This window comes from Manis javanica, chromosome 15 (genome assembly GCF_040802235.1).
Source record: "Manis javanica isolate MJ-LG chromosome 15, MJ_LKY, whole genome shotgun sequence".
NCBI lineage: Eukaryota > Metazoa > Chordata > Mammalia > Pholidota > Manidae > Manis > Manis javanica.
Genome location: NC_133170.1, coordinates 59,356,685 through 59,372,569, shown reverse-complemented (window position 1 = coordinate 59,372,569; position 15,885 = coordinate 59,356,685). Strand labels below are relative to the sequence as shown.

General features: G+C 50.8%; 1 protein-coding gene across 3 annotated transcripts in view; it reads right to left on the bottom strand.

The window, feature by feature from the left end:
• The window catches only part of ITGA9 (integrin subunit alpha 9), a 355,701-nt gene that overhangs the window by 113,173 nt on the left and 226,643 nt on the right, over nucleotides 1-15,885 (bottom strand). The window lies entirely within an intron of this gene.

Genomic DNA, 15,885 nt, shown 5'->3' with positions numbered 1-15,885 from the left:
GAAGCTACTGTAAACCCTAATGAGCCTGTGGGCATCAGAGGCAGCGAGCCCAGCCCTAGGGTGGCTTTAGCTCTCAGGGTCCCTGACAGTCCTGGCTCACATCTGTCATCTATGTAATTACTCTAAAGAGCGTCCAAGCATATATATATAAATTACATGATTACGCAACCCAGTTTCGAACCCCTTTTGTTAAATTCGACCCCTCGATACTGGATATCCCTTTCAAACGAGGAGCAAGGTTTTATATTCAAGTCAAAGGGCTCTGTCCTTCAAATAAGATTCATTGCTCTGAAGACCTCTTCAGTCTTTGCATGGGTGTGAAGCAGGGGCCGTGGCTTCAGCATTAACTCTGGAACTTGACAGGACCTCTATCTACTTAGCTTTGGCTTAAGACTGTCTGGAATTATTCCAGAGCTACTGAATTACCTTATTTTTGTTAATTCCAAAATGCTAGAAAATAACATTTAAGTCAGCATTTATTACATTTTTCTAAGTCTGTCTTCCACGTTACTCAGTCTGAGAAATGACAAAATTCTAGTTGGATTTTGGTGGCAATAAGCAAAAATTGTGAAAACCAAACACATCTTAAGGAAGGAGAGAGCACAGCAAAGGGTGGATGACTCCTGTGCCTCTGGACAGTGCTGCAGGAAGGCGTGTCACTGATGGCCCTGCTGGCACCTGTCAGCACCAGACAGCTGTCCCGTGGCTCTTTAGGCCACTTTGGCCAACAGGCTTTAGCTCTCTATCCCGCTCTCCTACTACAGCTGGGAGCCAGGAGGCCTCTGGTGGGCTCTGGCCAACGTTCAAGTTGCTGTGTGGACAGTATAGGGGCTCCACTTAGAGCTCCTGTATCAGGTGGGCTCCCCAGCCCCTGCCGAACGGGAGCCACAACAGCATTCTTAGCCTGTGATTGACATGCATGAAAAGGCCGCCCCTGGCCTTCAGGCAGGCCCAGCTCTGTTGTGTAACAGGTTCCAGAACCACCCTGGGACTGGGTGGAAGCTGCCTCCAGGGGGGGGAGCATTTCCTGTTGGCTCCTTCCTCTGCCCTGTTCTGTTCTCTTCCTGCCTCTACTCCCCAGAGCATTCCCCTAATAAAGCAATAGCATGGAAATCCGGCTCAGGTTCTGCTTCTGGTGAACCTGACCTCACACAATGGTCTTCACAGAGGAGGCTCCTGGCACTGAGAGCACTGGAAAGTCCTGGGCATTTGCTCCCAGGCAGGGAGAGGCAACGATGGAGAACAGGGCAGACCTCATAGGCTAATAAATCTCATTTGAGTCCCTAGTAACCAAGAGAACACTTTCCTAACTGCAGTTTGTAAAATCTGCATGGCCTTTAGCTCAGAGAACTCTAACACTGCTCTAAGACATGATTATCAGCTCTTGGCTGACTGGGAATGCAGACCAGTGAACACGCTGCCCATCCTTTGTCCCCAGTTGCCAGACAGTGTAGACATCTGATTACCCAACTCAGACATGGTGCAAATCTATTACAGAGAGAACTAAAACTTTGCTGCAAGAGATGCTGGCTTTCATAAAATCAGTGAAAGTGATTTTGGAAAACTGCTCAAATCATTGACAGCCACTGATAAATCTGGATCTGGCAGAGTTAGATTAGTTAACTGTTGAAGAAATCAAAATTATCCCCGGATGGCAGCACTTTAAGATGCTTCAGAAGATAAAGACTAATTAAATAAGAAAGATTAAGAGAAACCTTTAGGAAAGACATGCCACTGTAAAGACAACCCTTTTGTAATTGTCCTAAAAAGGGGTGGGAGGGGGTAAAATATGCCACCTTATGATATAATAGGAATATTCACAAACAACAGTTGCCCATCCAGAATTCAGTTATTTCTTTTGTTTTGCAAATGAATGCACTTATTATCTTAAAGATGCTAGCAGAGCATATAAGCTTTTGCCTTGGGTCTAAGATGTCCTTGACAATGATATGTTACTAGAGCTGTACAATGTAGGATAACATAATTGCATAATTTTTAGTTTCACTTTTTCAAGTGAAGTCCCAATCAAAACTTAAGACTTCTTTTTTTTTACTGTGAAATTTTGGACCCTGTAAGAAGAAGATTCATGTAACTGGCCTTTTCCCCAGTCCCACTTTCCCTTGGCAAGGACATCCACCCAGGACCAAAAGATGCTACCAGGGCTTCTCCCTGGAGATTGAGTGATCTGATTTAAATTTTCCAAACTTTTACCAATGCACATTACTTTCAGAATCAGGAAAACACCAATTAATATTTTTTTAGAACACACAATGAAAAGCATACTTGGTCTGGACACATTTGCCCCTGTGTTCTTAGTGTCTGGTACTGAGCCTGGGTTTGTACTTACTAAATGAACAGGCCTTGATTCACTGGGGGTTCAATTAAGGGATTACAAGGAGCAGTTCATTTGCTGGTCTGCCTGGCAGAGGGGATGCTGACCTTGGCAGAGTTTCTCTCTTTTCCAGACACACCTCGGCCATCCCAGGCTCGGGAGGTTGGCCAGTGGAGCAGAGCGCCAGCCCTGCTCACACGTGGTTGGCGTGCAGAATCAGATAATGACATCAGGGAGCCCCCTTCCTCCCTATCACACAGCATTTGGTTTCATTCTGAAGTCTGACCACCAATGCAGGGCTCCTTGGGAGCAGTGACTCTGCAAAGTGCGGCTGGGGCTTACGCTCAGGTCGGCCAAGCTTGAAGCTTGACTTCCTGTTTCTTAGCTTCCTCACATGTTTGCCAGATGGAAGATGACCCTCACGTCCCTGTGCCTGGCTGTCAGTTTGGTGTTTGGTGTTCACCTGAGGCTTCCTTCCTTCTTCTGGTAACATGCAGTGTGACCCCTGGGAGCTGGGAAGAGGCACCTCCGTGTCACCTCAGTTAACACAGAACTCAGGCAAACTTTGGAAACACTTATCCTAAATTCCCTGAGCAACTGAGGAGTCACAGGTGAGCAGGGGTTCCAATAACCTGGCTAGTGAGTTAACAGAAAGAGAGTTTATTTCAAGAAAATACTTTATTGATCCCACTCAACAATGAGTCAGCCTGAGTCTCACCAGAAAAAAATAGTCCTCTTCCCAAAGAGGAATTGTTTGGGGCAGGGCCCGTGAAATTCCTACTCAGGAAGGAAGGCACATGGGTCTGAAACCCAGGAAGTGCGCCAACTTTGGCATCAGTGACCCAGCTTCCATCACTGGCTCTGACCTGTAACAGCTCCCTGTCCCTGGGCACATGGTCCTCCCCACAAGCCTCAGCTTTCTCACCTGCAAAGTGAAGTCATACCACCTGCCGTAGAGGACTGCGCCTGGCCTGCGCGTGCTGATGGCTATAAAGACGGGGTTCATGCATGGTCCCTACTCCTACTCAGTCATGGCTCATGACAGACCAGGTCACTCCTCTGTGCAGTAGCTTCTCTTTTGATGCCCATTTTACAAGGAGAAAACTGGGACACAAAGAAGTTCTATCACTTGCTCAGGGTTTCTTAGCTGGCAGTGTAAGAATGGATCTGAGGGGGGTCCCAGTGGGGACCAAATGAGGAACAGATGAGATCCCTTTTCCCCCTCCCACAAAGAACCCAAGGACGTTTTGCCTGAACAGGTGGGGATGTGGAGCCGAAGAACCAAAGCAGCCTCTAAGGAACATAGAGGGTACAGTGACTGTAGCACAGATGCCAAATGCCGCTGATGGCCTCACAAGGCGGGGGCAGTGGTCACAGATGTCCTGCTGGCTAGGAGCTGGCAGCTGCACAGTCCATGAAAACCAGAGGTCACCATCCCCGGTAACGAGAGGGGCAAATAAGTGCTACAAGCAAATTCCTTTCTTTAATCTTATCATAACCCCCATTGGAAGCGAAGGCCCAGACTATTCTGAGACTGTGCTTTCCAAGCTTCTCTAAAAAAGTGGAGGAAGCAGGAGCGACAGTCAGAACAAATGTTTGAGACAAATGATCCATGTAACCATTAAAGCAAATTCCCCTCTGACGTGAGTGTTAGAATCTGGGAAGGGTGTGTTGAAGGAGCCGTAGGCAGCAGGAGATATCACCTGTCACAGGAGGAGCTATTACCTGACCAAAGCCCAGACAGGGGAGTCTCCTCCCCAGCAGTTCTCTTGGTCCTGAGAAAAAAGTGCTTTGAAAGCTTTAAAAGGAGTAAAATATAGTATTACATTGTAGAAACCAATGCGAATTAGAAAGGACTTAGATAACCTATCTGATTTTCACAACATGTCCCTCTCCTCGGTGCATCACATCAGCCCTGTTTGGAGCTAATCTATTTGCCCTAAATGCTGGTGACTGCCTGCTTCGGGACCACAGGAATATGAACTTGAGAATCTGAGCAAATAAATCAACAAAAATAAATCAACTGGCTCTAACTGAAAAGCCCAAAGTGAAAAGACCAGTCAGCCAAGCCTTCTAAGGCTTAAGAAGTAATAAAAAAAAAAAAAGTATCTGATTTTCATCCAGGAAGTTTTCCTCCTGTTAAATGGAGGCAAATGACTTATTCTTAGATTTTTAAAACATATGATTTCTATTCTTAGATTTAAAAAAAATATTTCCCAGAGCCTGAAAATTCTTGATCAACAAGCAAAGAACTCAAAATTTGAATTCCAACTCATGCATCAAATTACTTCGATGTTCTATCACTCTTTGCCTTTGCCCTGCAGGCTGACTGAAAGCTCAACGAGGTGTGGACGTCTCCTGAAATGACGGGAAGGAATTTAACATTATGGCATTAAAATAATTCATGAGTGGTGTTTGGGTGAAAAGGTTTTGCAGGAGTCAAGTGTCAGAGTGTTTGTACTTATTAAGTCCGAGCCAGGAATCTGGATATTAGAGATGTACTTACAGTGAAGATTCCATCGCATGTATAAACCCACTCAAACCTCATTTGCAAAGGACCCTGCTGCTCAGCACATTGACCCTGCGCCCGCAGCAGCAGCGTTGGGATCTGTTAGCAGCGCAGATCCGCAGGTCCCACCCACACCTGCTGAACTCCACCCTGTATTTTAACAAGCTCTGCGGATGTGACCACACTGCTCCACGCCGTGGAGCCTGCCCCTCAGAGCATGATGGGGACCGGGAGACTGTCGTCCCCAGGCTCTCTGCTCCCCAGAAAAGCATGTGCCCTGTTGGCTACAAGCAGGGCTCTCGTCCATGTGAGGATACGTTCCCGGAGCCGAGGACCCTCCCATTCCCATGCCCCTTATCTGGGTTCCCCCAAAAGTAGACTCTGGGACAAGGACTGGGGTACAAGTGGCCAGTTTGGGAGGTGACCTCAGGGCACTCCATGACGGAGTGGGGAAGTGCACCACCAGGAGCATCTGCCTGATGCTGCCCCTGCTTGGTTGGGCGTTGTTCGGGGACACTGCCTGTCCTGTGCTTCGTGTGGTGCTGGGCGCGGCCCACTCCCGTGGCCCAGAGAGCCCCGGGCAGGGGGACACAGGAAGGCCTCCTGCTGCACAAGAACTGGGACAACAGGGCTCCAGGGGGTGCAGGGAGGATGGAGGGGGACGGCAGTATCTCTCCCTACTCTGCCTTTCTCTGCAAGCAGTGGGTGAAGCTGTGGCCCAAGAGCAGAGGCCACAGGCAGCTGCTGCAGAGCCTCCCTTGGCTCTGATGAAGAGCTGGCCCGAGGGAGAGAGGACCGCCCCAGCCCAGCATCCCTGAGGTGCCTCCCCGGAGCAGGCTGCAGCTCAGGGAGCCCTGTCCCAGGGACAGTTGCCACTGACCCCACCCTGGTCGGCTCCTCCGCTCTGCTGTTTCCGGACCATCCCAGGAGTCTCCTCAGCGAGAGGCACCCTCCCTGAGGATAATAGCTGCTAACCCCTTTCCTTGCTGCCACGACAGATCACTCCAACCTCCTCCCACCTAGACCAGCACAAAACAGCTCGTGGTGGGTCTCCCAGCTGTCCCCCAGTCTGTCCTACAAGCGGCCCCAGGTGAGTCTCCACATACTACTTCCTTCATTTTGGCTCAAAAGCCTTCAGGGCTATTAACAACCAGCAACCTCCATGGACTCCTCACTGGGGTGTGCACTGGGACCCCCAAGAGCCAGAGACGCTAGGCACAGCCATGGGGGCTGTTCACTGCCCAGGAGACCGGCTCATGGGAGGGGGCTGAAAGGCAGCCTGTGCTGCCCTCGCCCAGACCTGCACCCTCACAAGGGGCTGTGGACCCCCAGAGGGGCGATTCTCTCCAATCTGTATCAGTGCTGGAAAGACTATGATGACCATGTGCAGACCCTCCCAAAAAGGACCCAGATGGAAGCCCCAGTGAAGCAAAGCACACAGCATGGGAGAGCATTTGCTGAGAGCAAGCTGGGGTGCTTCCAGGGTGCACCAAGCGGAAGGCGCCCTGAGAGATGAGGTTACATTAAGATCCCTGTTAAAGATGCAGGCACAGGGCCTGCCCTCCAGGCAGGGATTCTTTGGAACAGAAGTGGGGTCAGGAAATCTGGATTTTGAATCACCTGAGGCAACTGTTCTGTACCAGCCCTTGAAACAACAGCCCCGAGGGCAAGGACAGTCACCGCCATCATGAAGGTTCCGGGATTGAGGCCCAGCCTGGGTGGTAGCTGGTGAGGACACAATACATGCCCTCAGGGCCTCTGGGGCTACGAGTCACAGATGGGTGCCCTGCCTGCCATGCCCCTGCGTGGCGACTCCGAGAGATGCCCTCAGATACCTAGGCCATCACGGGTGCCGGACACTGCTGCCCCAGGGGAGCCATCCATTCCCCCAGCAAGTGGTTCTCGTGCCTCAAATGGGAAACAGCTTCTGTAGGATAATTCCTATGCAGGAGGCACGTATGTTTTCTGCTATGTCTTAAAGGGCTTTATTTGCTTCCTCGTTTAATAATTATTTACTGAGCAGCCTTGATGTCCTTCTCTGGGCCACATGCCTTTACAATGCAGTCCCTGCAGTCTCCCAGGGGGTGCTCCTACCTGTGAGGAGGCTGTGCCATTTGCAGACTCCCGAAGCACGAGTGCTCTGGTAGGAGCCCTGAAATCAGTTCCCTTTACGAGAGAAGCTGAGCTCCCTCACCTCCCCCATCAGCCCTACCCCACAGCTTGTTACTGTTTCTATGGCATTACTTTTCCTTTTAATTCACTAAAACATCTACAAGTTCTTTAAATTACAGAGCCATGACGGGCCACAGTGTCATACCAGAGTCATGGCATGCTGACTTCAGGGAGAGAACTCATTCATCACTTGACCATACAGATCAGAGTCATTATAAATGACAACACAAAATGCCACTCATAAAAGGGCAGGTCTAGTTAAGGGCCCTTTACGCACAATTGCATCTAGCAGACTAAAGGCTGAGAGCAGTTCCCTATAGTGAAGGCAGGGCCTTGCGCTGTTTCTGATTCACCAGATCTCATGCACCCCCCGTGGAGTGCACAGGAATGTCTCTCTCCTAAGTGAGTGTTCTGAGTAATAGCAGACGAGCAATTGCCTTGGCGGCTGGTCTAACAGAGAAACAGAGACCAGTGGTGGGCTCACGCTGAGGGAATGCCCACCAGGATAGAAGGGAGCACAGGCTGTGTCTTATATCAGATAGTGCACGTGTCAAGGACAAGTCCGTGCCAAGAACGTGGAGGTTCAACACAATTCGAGTAACTGCAGGTCAGTTTCACAGCCCTGAATTAGGGAGGACCCACTAGGTCAGCTAGATGCTGAAGCTGTGTGTCCTTGTATTTTCAGGAACAATACAGGGAGATTGGCTTTGTTTTCTAGGATTGTCCTTGGTTTTCTCTTGATTTAGTTTCGACACTTTCAGTTAATTGACCAACTGTTTAAAATGACGCACACAAAGGGTAAGAGATGCTTTTGGTTGTCTTAATGGCTGGGTTTGAAGTTCAATCTCACTAGGGTTCTCTGTGGAACGCTGATGATTTTTCCCTGTTCTAAAAAAAAAAAAAAAGGATGAGCTGCAGGTTTATAAGATTGCCTAAGGACCAGTATGTGTGTTCTCAATTTGTTGGAATATACTAAACTTATGATCGTGTCAGGAGCTGGCTTGCTGTGGGGGAGAGATGGACAGACTGGCTTATTTATTACTTCCCATGTTCTGACCCTGCAGAAATCACTGATTAATCAGCATTTTCTGTGTCTCCATTTGTCTGAGCGTCTCTCTCTGACAGGACACCTCTGCTCATTCTTTATTCTCCCTCTGAAAATGTTTTCCCTTGTCTTGCTTTGCACACTGGATTTTAGAGCTGCTCAGAAGGCTAGACTGACCACATGCCATCTCCCACACAGCAGCGAGCGGAAAGTCTGGGTGACTCAGTGCGGGCAGAGCCCCATCCCCCATGGGTCTCTTCAACACACATGGCCATGCACACGGACTTCCCGGCCACCAGCACCTCTGTGTCTCCTGTTGGAGGACGGCCCACGAATTGCTGGAACCCTCTGTGCCTGTGAAGGCTGAAGAGGTAACTATACAGTTGACCCTTGAACAATGTAGGGTTTGGGGTGCTGACCCCCACCCGCACAATAAAAAATCCACATATAACTTCTGACTCCCCTAAAACTTACAGTCAATTAACACTTATTTTGATTGTTACATGTATTATGTACTATATTCTTATAATAAAGTAAGCTAAAGAAAATGGTTTTCAAATTGTCACAAATCTTCAAAAAAATGTTGAAAAAAATCCAGCATGTAAGTGGACCCAGGCAGTTCAAACTCATGTTGTTCAACTTTGGATTATACCAAAGTTACCCCTTCCTTCTCCTTGAGGACCCTGGTCTCATACCTTTACTTAGCTACCTTCCCCGTTCCCTTTGGGGTTTCCACTGGAACACTTCCCAGTAAACTACTTCTACATGCTGTGTGGTCTCAGGATTTCATTCTAGGAGCTCAGCCTGACCATGGGAAAGTGGTCGTCATAGACACATCCAGCCCCCCTCCTCCCTCTGAGCCTCAGGTGGGGATGCCAACAACCTGGTGTCAGGGGGAGCATTTCAGGCTTTGAGCAAGTGGCCTCACAGGTCTGGGAAACCTCTCCTGCTAACACACCACATGGGGCAGAGCTGCTCCACTGGGACTACCAGGTCCAAGCAAACCAGGATCTTTTGAAACAGAGACTTCCATCCAGCAAACATCAGGGATGCCAGCTGAGACTGCACATATTGATTTTCATCCACTTAAGTGCCTCTTAAACATGCACTCATTTGATTGCTGTCCCTGAGTGTTGTCACTTTGGGAAGGACGCTTCCTGCACAGCCACTCGAGGCTGCAGACAGGGCCCTGGATGGCAGGCTCAAGCCACTCTCCTCCTCACAGGGCTTCCCAGGGGAAGTGACTGGGGCTGAGATCCTCGGCTTGTGATGCACAACGATTTTTTTTTCAAACTGACTTGGTTTTAAGTCTTAGTTTTACCACTTCCCATGGTGGCTTTAGCAGTTAAGAGCACACCACAGCCTTGCTATGGGAGTTTCACCAGGTACTATGGTGGCTGCCGCGCTGGACATTGTGGTTGCTAATAGCCTCCACAGAGGGACGTTTCAAGCACTTTCAGTGCTCGGCCACCTACAGTTGCTGGCAAATCCTTAGGCTGTTCTGAGAACATTGACTAAACCAGACCTGCGACCTGGCTGGACTACCCGAAAACTAAGATGCCAGAGCCAGTGCGTACTGAACTTTGAGCATGTGGCAGACACGGCTCTAAGCACTTGGCTAGGATGGACTGATTCACGCTCCACAGCAGCCCCACAGAGTAAGTCACGTTATGTGGGTGAGAATATGGAGGCCAGGTGGCATTGGGGAGGAAACTTGTCGGGGTCACACAGCCTCTAGCCAAAACTCAGCCTGGCAGTCTGGCTGCCCTCAGATGCCGGGCTGCTGGGAGCCTTGGGTGTGAGGGTGCTCTGCCAGGCTGTTCCGCCTACAGCCCAGGGCACTCACATGCTGCCATCTCAGGGCCATGTGGTGTGGGCTGAGACCTGCTGCTGGGACCCACCCCAGAGCTTCTGGCTCAGCGGGTCGGGGGCCAGGGAATTGTTTTTCTATTCAGGTCCCTATGTGGCCGTGGGTGTCAGGACACTACACCTGGTGTGGTAGTGACCTAGATTCTTAGAAACATGTCTGGGCAGGACCCACAACTGGGACTTGGTCTGAACAGCCCGAGGACACTGTGGGCCCCCGCTGGGGGTTTTGGGAAGTCCCCAGGACCCCCGGTGCTGATGTATGGGACCCTTTCCAGGCCACCCACTGTCACTGTGACACTCAGATGTCACCTTTCCCCAGGTTTCCCCGACTGCCCCTCAAAAATGGAGCTAGAAACTTAGCTCTATATAGCAGTGCCGTGGAGGGGGTGGGGGAACAGACAGCGTTTGCAGAGCGCCTGCTCATGTCTGGCCCTTGAAGTGCCATCCAATCTAACTCTACACTGTGGGAGATCTCATAATCCCCTCTTTATAGGCAGGAAAATGAGGTAACTTGCCAAAATGTGCAATTAACAGCTTTTGAGTGGCTGACACAGGCTCAAACCCCAGTCAGGTTGGGCCCACAGCCCCTGTGTTTCCTCTACCCCAGGATGTGCCATGACCCCGGGTGGTGGACATCCTGCCTCAGACATATGGCACTGAGTATGCTGCAGAGGGAGGCCCATGTCCCCATGTGGTGCTTCTGTGTGTGTGTGGAGGGGGGGGTGCAGGCTTCACACACAGCATTTTAAGCCATGAAACAGACTCCAGTCCATGTGGGGTTTCACAACCAGAAATAAAAAGGCCAGTGGTGTCTCATCTGCCTGGGGGATCCCCGGCTCATCCTTCACCAAGACAGAAATGGCAGTGTGACCGCAAGTGGAGCAACCCTGGCCCTTCAGAAATGGCCAGGGCACCCCTTGCTGGCAGCCAGTGCACTGGAAGTGATTCCTACCAGCAGCTGCCTTAGGAGGAAAGCTCAGGGGGATTTCATAAAGAGCAAAAAGGCACGAGCCTCACACATCCTGCTCTGTTCAATGACCTCACGAGAGAGCATAGAGGCAGCCTGTCCCCTGCACCAACAGGCCTGGTATCACAGCAGGCTTTCTGCTTACTTGGGGGCAGATCTTTTCCCTGTCTTCTTAATTTGAGGCCCCTGTCCCTCCTCAGTTCTATATTTGGTGACCAAATGCAGTCCCCCCCAGCTGGAACCTCCTAGATGAGCTGCTGTGGAAGAGGGAGGCTCCATCGTGAGCACCAACTCTAAATTTTTAATGGCTGAAAAGTGGCATGTGGGAAGAGAACTGTTGAAATCTTACAACTGGTGACATTTCAATGTGAAAGGAAAAGTTACAGGGACACTGAGATAAGGAAAGCTCCCCCTTCTGTTTGTTGTCCAGGGTCCCAGTTCTCTCGAGGGGTCTTCCTAACTAGAACTTCTGTCCCCCGCCCCGTCGGCAGGTCCTCAGCCACACCGCACTTGCCAGCCAATGGCATCTCAACCCCTTCACTTCTGGAGCCACTGGTCATGTCGTACAGGGACACTTAGGGGCCAGGGCTGGGGTGGAGAGCCTTCATCCCTGGGAGCAGGGTGGCATGTGCATCCCCAAATGCTGCAGTGTGGGACCTTGGCAAGTTACTTGCCTTCTCTGAACCCAGTTCCAAGCTTGGTCAACAGATAAGGAGGCTGCAGCAGACACCCATTCCTTGCCACCGCATCTATCCAGCTTTCTGACACCCTGCCACAAATTCCCTCCGGGGAGCGTCTGCTCCCAATTCTCAGCCCGTGAGTTTCGGGCGGCACTCCACTCACTCCTGCTCCCCTAAGAGGCAGGGCAAGTGACCCAGGCTTGAGCCAATGAGGCCAATTAGACCAATGAGACCCCATGAAGCTTTGGCTGCTACTTAGTGAAATGATTTGCCCAAGTACCTCGTTTGCCGTGGTGGCAGCTGTTTTGCCACCCTGAGGGGAGAGCCTATCTGAGAATGGAGCCAAAACAAGAATGGGACTCTGACAGACGGAGGGACACCCAGACAGCTTTCTGTGGCCCAACAAGCTGCAGCTAAAAGCCAACTCTAGGTTTTTTTCAGTTTGCAAAACAAAAATTCTCTTTTTCACCTGAGCCAATTTGAGCTGAACTTTCTATTGCTTGCCACAAAAAGCACTGAAAGAGGAACAAATATTGACCTTGCAAGTGTTCTGAAAAACAAATTAAATAAAGGCTCTTGAGAGGGCCTAGCAGAGGGAGGGCCAGGGCACAGCCCGTGGAGCAGGCCTCTGTGCTGTGGTTCTGGGGCCCAGTTCCCAGGTGCAGGGAGACTCAGCCCCAGTGTTGCCAAGCACCGAAGGGGGGTTGAGAGTGCTCATCAGAAGGTTTTGGGAGGACAGGCAGGAAAGTCCAACTGGAGGAGCTATCTTCCAGCCACCTGGGCCCCGCAGAGGAACAACCTACAGCTGAAGAAGCCTCAGAGCTGACCTAATTTCCTCAGATCCCAGATGCCCAGGTGATAGTTCACCCATGCCTGGCGGGGTGCTGGGCTTACAGCACCACAAACCAGTTCCCACGTTGCCTTTGGAAACACTGCTGCCATGGGGCCGCAGAGGGCCCAGGGAGCCTCTGACCTCGCTGAGCCAGGCACTTCACACACTGCACCCAACCTGCAAGTCTGACACCCATCCAAAGAGGTCCAGAGGTTTTCAAATATCACCGATGGACCCTCCTCCCTTCAAAAGGTAGAGCCTATCCCCTCCCGGGCCAGGCTTAGTGACTCATTTCTAACAGGTAGGATGTGGCAGAGGCGCTGGGCAGCTCCTGAGAGGAGGTCTGAATGGGTGAGCTTCTGCCTGGCTCTCGCGCTGGGGGCGGGGCTCACTCTGGGGCAGACCACTCAGGCAGCCCATGGAGGGGTCTGGGTGGAGAAGACCTGAGGGCTCCCACCATCCACCACTACCCTGTGACGGCCACACAGGAAGCAGACCCTGCAGACCCAACGTCCTGATGACAATCTCATGGGAGACCCCTGGGACTCCCCTGGATTCCTCACTCACAGTGAGGGATAGCAATGTCTGCTGTTTTAAAGCTACTGGGCCCTGGGGAGATTGTTACATGGCAGGTAACTCATCAGCAGGCATCATTAGGGCTGCTAAGCAGGTGGGGAAGCAGACACCCAGAGTCAGATAGTGGGCAGGGGCCAGAGACTTGCCCCTCGTGCCCATGCCAGAGTCACCAAGCCTTCCCTGAATTCTGAGTAAGTTGGGTGACCCTGCATCCCATTTGCCTGGCACAGTCCCTATTAATGCCTGCTTTCACGGGGCTCAGTATTAATGATCTTCCTTTAAGTCCCCAAGTGTACCAGTTTGGTAGATCATATGGTCACCCCTGAAATGACGAACCCATCCCTATGTTCAGGCCCCAGAGCCCCTCTTGGGGTACACCCTGAGGCTAGGATGTCCTGTTCAGTGTCTGCTCGGCCTCCCACACCAACTATTCATGAGCCCAGCCTCCAATGTTGTCATTTATTGTTCTCTATTTATTTTGGCAGGGACAACGGTATTTCTTTCCTGACAGGGTCATTGGTTCCCCAATGTCAGGGACCAGACCCTGTCCTTAAGTGTGAGGCAGGGTGACAAAACAGGGGAGGTTTTGTCATCAGACAGGTAGGGGTTACAATGCTAGGGCTGCCTCTCTCCAGCTTTGAGACTTGGAGCAAATCATGATCTTTCTGAGCTGATTTCACCTGTGTAAACGATGATTCCAACTCTGTGGGTGAGCGGGGTGCTCCCCGAGAGACTGCAGGGGGCGATGCTCACCGTGCCTGTCTCCCAGAGCGTGGGCTCCTCCTTTCTCACGCACAGTACCGTGCTGGATCTTTGTGAAAATCGGTCTAGAATGGCACGACTCGGTACTTGGTTTTCCCCATCACAGCAAAGAGTTGGATGGAATCCTTCCCTCCTCCCTTGTCAGGATGGATGTTGCACCCAGAGAATATTCTTAGGAAACACTGGATTCTCACATTCTGCCTGACTTTCCAAAACCTCACAAAGGTGCACGCCACTCCCTCTGCAGGATTCTCACACTAAGGACAGGGTGTGAATGCCTTCTCCACCCTCCCTGCACCCAGGCTTCAGCAGCTGGGCTTTGCACTCCTCCCAGCACTCTGACTGCTTCTCCTCCTTGCTTCTGGATGGTGTTCGAGCCTTGCTTTGACTGACAGAATGTAGCATGAGTGATACTCTGCTGTTCCAACTCTCGTCTCAAGAGGCCTTGGAACTTCTGTTCTCTCTCTCTCTCAGAACCTGCTAGAGCCAAGGAGCTGGGCTAACCTGGTGGAGGGTGAGAGCCACACGCTCTGTCTATCCACTGCCCCAGACAACAGCTAACCGTAGAGCCTGAGTGAAGTCAACCCAGGTCAGCTGAGCTGGCAAATTGGAGTCATGGGCTATAGCCCATGGCTGTATTAAGCTGCCAAATTTGGGTGGTGTGTTAGCATAATGGATAGAGTCGGGGTGAAGAGTAAATGAATTAGCTAAGGCCCTCCTCTAACAGGAGGTGCTCAGGGGAACAGGCAGGCATCCTGACGTGGCTACCACCCACTGCCCTGCAGAGCCAGCTGCGGCCAAGGGAAGCCCGACCTTTCTGCACTCCACTTGCTGAGAAGCAAAGGTCCCTTCTCCTATCTTCATTAAGCCCCAGAAGGGGCAGAAGTGAGATCCATTGTGAAGACAGAGTAATTAGAGAGAAAAGAAAGTAAGAAAATTGTTGCTGAACAGTACTGTGGGCTTTTCTGGGCTCTGCGTGGGCAGGTCACACTATTAAGCCCATCTCCTCAAGAGAAGGGCAGCCGGGGCCTGGGGATGTGGAATGTGCTCAGGTTGCCCTGACGTCACCTCATTTCTCTTTGTACTTGTGTCCCCTGAGGGCTGAGGGCTGAACTTCGCAACATGGGAAAACATATCAGCTCAGAAGATGGATGACCAAAAATGCCATCAATTTTACTGACTGTGCTCAAACCTTCAAAGCGTTTGAGGCGGCTGCAAATGAAATATGAGAGGAACACAAACAGAACACAAACAAGGGAGGTGTTCCATAACTTGCTTCAAAGAAATTGCTTTCCTCACCCCCTAAAGTGCAGCCACTCACAGAGACCCGGAGACCTCCCTTAAACAGAAAACGGCTCATTGGTAAAATTATTCCTTAACTAAATCTTTGTATATTGTTGAAGTACATTTAACCTTTTATTTGAATTTTCCTGACGTCTGTTAAGGCGTTTTAAAAATTTTCAGTATTAATCCTTTTGTGAGCTTGTGATTAAAATAATTAATTCCTTGCCTTATCTTTTTTAAAGTCTGCATTTTATTAGTTAGACTCAATATGTTTTTTGCAACAGTAAAGAGTTGAATGTCATAACTTTTTAGTCATTTCCGCATTTACATTTTTTCTTACCTTCTATCCGCTGTAAAGAATAGTGATCAGGGGAGAATCAAGATGGCGGCATGAGTAGAGCAGCGGAAATCTCCTCCCAAAACCATATATATTTTCGAAAATACAACAAATACAACTAATCCTAAAAGAGAGACCAGAAGACACAGGACAACATCCAGACCACATCCACACCTGCGAGAACCCAGGGCCTGGCAAAGGGGGTAAGATACAAGCCGCGGCCTGGCGTGACCCGAGGTCCCTCACCCCAGCTCCGGGCGGGAGGAGAGGAGTCGGAGCGGGGAGGGAGAGGGAGCCCAGGACTGCTGAACACCCAGCCCCAGCCATCCGCAACAGAGCACAGACACAGTGCATGCGTGGGGTGCTGGATACTAGGGAAACAGGGCAGCAAGACCTGTGAGCGGGTCCCCGCAGCTGGCACCCTGGGGACAAAGAAAAGCAAGTGCTTTTTGAAAGTCTTACAGGGACAGGGACCCCACATCTGGACGGAAGCGCCCCAGGACACTTAGCCCAGCAGCTG